We start from the raw sequence: 5,083 nt of genomic DNA, 5'->3' as shown, positions 1-5,083 counted from the left end.
CGTGTCCCTTGACCTCGTGATGGCTGCTAACAGGGCCGCATTGTCAGGAATAGGGGCCGGAGGAGCACCTCCACCCGAGGACGAAGCAAACTGGTCCATGGTGCTTTGCTTGGGGCCCGTGGCACCTGGTTTATCTCTCCCCATTGTGGTCGCAGGGGACAGGTCTCAGCCCTGGGGGGGGGCACCACACAGTCCCTGAGGTGCCAACGGGCCCCGCAGGGAAACAGCCGGGGGCGCATGGCAGCCGGTCCTCACGGAATCCACCCGCCACAGGCCACAAGCCGCATCGGGACTAATCCGGCCACCTCCATGGCCAGCAGCAGGCAGCCAAGCAGGTCCCCCTAGCGGAACCTAGCTCGCCAGACCACCGGCATACGGCACATCCCCAGCACGCCTATTATCCAGGACGGCGTCTCCACCACCAATACAGTATTCAGGAGGCAATGTTGTCCTCGGGTCCGCAGGGCTCCACGCAGGAGTGCTCTTCCACCCAGGCCCACTCGCCGGAACTTGAGCAAAGGCAGCCAAAATGGCCAGAAGGGCGGATGACCGATCACCTATTGCAGTGAGGATGGCAGAGCGGGAGTTCGAGCCACAGCGCGCCGAGGCCCCGATCCAGGCCCTGCGTCTTGAACGTTCCACAGCCTGTCCCCGGCTTTCCCTCTGGTGATGGCCAAGGATGCCCACCTCTTTAGCCGGGGGCCTCCCACCGCACTGGCTCGCAGGCAAAGTCCCGAAGGGGAGCCACTTCCAGTGGCACAGGCCAGCCATAGCAGGCACAGGAGCTCAGCGCCGCACTCACCCCGCACTCAGGAGGCCACGGGACCCATGTCTGAGATGCTTGTTTCCAGTCCAGAGAGAACCTGGCCTGGCAGTTTGAGCTGGACTGTTCCCATTGGGCGCAGGGTCAAGACTGATATGCATATGGCTAGGTCCAAACTGGAATGGCATGGTAAGCAAAAAAACTGTGGATTTAGGCCCAGATCTCTGTACTGGGGTGAGTGTATGACATTGTTCTGTATTCTGTCCATCAATTGTTCTTTTTGCATTTGGCACCCTGAGTGGGACGGGTATGCCCAGACGTGGGTCCTGTGTTCTCCATGCCACTGGAGTCAAGCTATCCTGGCTGATGAGGGCTGAAAGCCCAAAACCGGTCCTGTGATGCTTGTTTCCAGTCCAGGGAGGACCTGGCCTGGCAGTTCCAGCTGGACTGTTCCCATTGGGTGCAGGGTCAAGACTGAGTTGCATATGGCTGGGTCCAAACCGGAATGGCATGGTGAGCAAAAAAACTTTGGATTTAGGCCCAGATCTCTGTACTGGGGTGAATGTATGACATTGTTTTGCATTCTGTCCATCAACCGTTCTTTTTGCATTTGTCACACTGAGTGGAACGGGTATACCCAGACATGGGTCCCGTGCTCTCCATGCCACTAGAGTCAAGCTATCCTGGCTGATGAGGGCTGAAAGCCCGTAACCGGTCCTAGGATGCTTGTTTCCAGTCCAGGGAGGACCTGGCCTGGCAGTTCGAGCTGGACTGTTCCCATTGGGTGCAGGGTCAAGACTGAGTTGCATATGGCTGGGTCCAAACTGGAATGGCATGGTGAGCAAAAAAACGGTGGATTTAGGCCCAGATCTCTGTACTGGGGTGAATGTATGACATTGTTTTGCATTCTGTCCATCAACCGTTCTTTTTGCATTTGTCACCCTGAGTGGGACAGGTATGCACAGACATGGGTCCCGTGCTCTCCATGCCACTGGAGTCAAGCTATCCTGGCTGATGAGGGCTGAAAGCCCGAAACCGGTCCTAGGATGCTTGTTTCCAGTCCAGGGAGGACCTGGCCTGGCAGTTCGGGCTGGACTGTTCCCATTGGGCGCAGGGTCAAGACTGATTTGCATATGGCTGGGTCCAAACTGGAATGGCATGGTGAACAAAAAAATGATGGATTTAGGCCCAGATCTCTGTATTGGGGTGAATGTATGACATTGTTCTGCATTCTGTCCATCAATTGTTCTTTTTGCACCAGCTTTAATTCAGGTAGGATTTATGATGGATTTCGCCGGTGGACGCATGGAGCTGGTTCAGGCTGCGTCCGCCATTTTGCTTAACAAGCCACGTACCGCAGCAAGTGGTTTACCCATAGTTTATCTGCCCTTTCAGACATCCAAGGAGGGGTGGGGACCTCAGGAAAAGGCCAGGGGGGGGAACGCTGGGCACATGTTGGGCTTTCACTAAAGGGCTGTGCTGCAGGGAATGCTGCAAGTTCGAACAGAAATGTATGAAAAGCATGGGGAGGCACACCCTCCTGCATTGTTTTGGTGCCACAGGGAAGCCAATAAGGCACACATTCCAATGGATACATTGGACAGTGGCATCAGAGTCAAGGGGGATTCAGGCGCACCTCAGCAGATGTTGGGGAGTGTCCTGGTTTGCGCCCGTTTAGGTATCCGTGAACCCTTCAAGCATAGATAACTGTAGACTAATGTGGTCACTTTCAGTCTCTTTATTTTTAATTATGATGCCAAAAGTAAGGGCAGAAGCTTTTGTCAGCTACATAACAGGTGGTTAGTTGGTGTCGTCCGGTTTCTCAAGGGTTCCTTTTCGTCTGACCCGGGGTTGCAGTCCTCAAGTGGGGAGACGGGATGCCAAGGAAAAAAAAATAGGAAAAAAAACAAGAAAACAATGTTCAGGCCACTGGCCTTTGAAAATTACAGAGGGATTGGGGATTTTGTGCACACCTCCACCAGTGCCTTAAGAGTGCAGTGCCTAGTGGGGTAAGCAAGTGACTAGTTTGGTGTGCCTCGCAGCCCAGCCCACCAAACCTTTATGAAAATGGACGTGCAGATGACACTGGTCTCTATCCACGACCCTCCTGGGCCGTGGTGAGGGAGAACCAGCCTCCTTACTTCCCTCGGCAATAACGGTCTCGAGCGCAGTGCTCTGAGAGCTTCTGTCGGGGTCTCGGTTCGCCTCCTGCTCCGTTGGCTCCTTCAACGTCATCTGCGAGTCCGTTTTCCGCTTCTCCTCTTCTCTGGTCTTTTCGCTGTCACTCCTCGTGGTCCTTTCATGCCGTTGCTCTTCCTTGCCTTTCTGCTCCAGTCACCGAACACCTGTGTTCTCCTCCGCTGTTCGCGCTCTACCCTCCTCAATTGCCAGGATGCCTTCAATATCTCCCTGATACGCTAGAACGTCTCCCTCACTTCCTGGTTGATGTAAGACCACCGCCATTCTGGAATACTCACACTTGGCGGACTCAGCGAGTCCCTCACAGGGAGCTACAGAGGAGCAAGGTGGCAGAAGGACCTGACGGGATAATCTCTTACTCTGGCTAAACTCGACAGACTGGCTTTTTAGCTCCAGCCTTATGATAACACTGCAGACAATGCATTATTGAGAGGGGGGATTCAGTGGGGGTTTTCATCAGGGTACGAGGGTCCAAGAGTTTGGCGCTGTACAGAAAACCTAAACGGTCACAGCAAATGGTGAGGAATAAATTGAAGAAGTGCGTGAAGGCAGGATGGCAGGTCCGTTTGATGAGTGGCCTTTAGAGAACCTTATCATGCCCCTAAAGGGGTGGTCCCCAAGAAAGAATAAGGTTAGTGGTGGCTGATACAGCGTTTGTCTTGGCCAGAAGGGAGCTTGACATGTTGACATGACCGTTCCAATGGGCTGTTCTATTTCATGCACTCTGTTCGAGTATTTTAGCTTATTCTTACAATGGTTGTTTATGTGGTGTACAGGGCACGAGTGGGTTACCCATTACCTGGATGATTTCTTCTTTGTCAGCAACATAGGTTCTGCGGACTGCTAGCGGCTGCTGGTATGTTTTCAAGAGCTCATGGAGCTGTTTGTCGCTTTCACAGTGGGAGACAATCCATGGGCGGCCAAGAAGGCAAGTAGGGACAACACACACATGCCGACCGAACTATGGACAGTGGCGACAGAGCCTGTTCCAGCTGGTGGTGGGGTCTTTCGTGGTGTCCACCCGGAAATCATACACAGAGGCCTGGGAGTAGTTTTTGAACACTGGGACCCAGAAGAGACGCAAGGGAGGGGATAGAGTGAAAGATGTAGTACAATTTATATTGAGCCTGACAGAAAGATGGCTTTCTCGGGTTACGAATGCATGACAATTGGCAGGTATTGCCTTCATGGGCAAATTGCCATGGGGTTATGCCACACCAGTGGGAGAACTGGAGAAGAAGATGCTGGAAGAATATGCCAGAGAACTGGGCCATTCGGGATCGAAGAGGAATCCCTTTATGTCGCATGACTTTACATGGGTAATCCGGGCCCTGCCAGCAAAATGTATTGCACAGTGGGAGATGACTTTGTTCACTACCCTGATGATATGGATTTTTTTTACGCCTTCCGGGTTTTTAATTTTGCCAGTTTACCTGGTGGAGGGTTTAAGCCCCTTAGCATGCGCTAGGAAACTCAGGTGCTAAGTACATCATACGATGGGTAGGTTTTCAGGCACGCGAATGGCGAGTGCGTGACCTCGTTTCAACTGCTGGTTATACTATGGAAAACGCTGCTGAGGTTTTGTTTAGTAGCAACGGAAATTTGGCACGCATTATTTTCGCATTCGATTGGCGACCGAGGCGGGCAAGCAGTGATGGTCAGTGAAGCAAAATATGCGGGTGGGTAGATGGTCTGATTGTTGGACGAGAAATTTACTGTTTCTTCCCCTTTCTTCTTTTCTGTATTTCAGGTTCGGTCCTGGGTGGATAGTGGGCATTCGTTTGTGAAATGGGCTGACCCGGAAGCTATAAAGAAGCACCAGGGTCAAAATTTGGGTTTTGATGCAAATGCCCTCTCGTTATCATGGTTAGGGGTGGGCAGAAAATTCCGTTCCGCCAGCGTAGCAGATAAAGCCAGCCACCCCTGCTCACCGGCCCGGTCCCTGCTTCTGAAAGCAGCCAGGCCAGGGAGAGCCTCCCCAGGCCCTGGTGGACCCCTGTCTCCAACGCCCGGACCCTCGGATGGCTTGCAGGACGGGGGGCTCCCGCACCCCGGGGCCTGCCGGATGGAGCACGAGCCCCGGGCCCGGTCCCAGCTTCAGAACCCTAGCCAGACCGGGGA

This window comes from Triturus cristatus, chromosome 3_1, assembly GCF_964204655.1.
Source record: "Triturus cristatus chromosome 3_1, aTriCri1.1, whole genome shotgun sequence".
Classification (NCBI taxonomy): Eukaryota; Metazoa; Chordata; class Amphibia; order Caudata; family Salamandridae; genus Triturus; species Triturus cristatus.
This window is presented reverse-complemented; position numbering follows the sequence as displayed.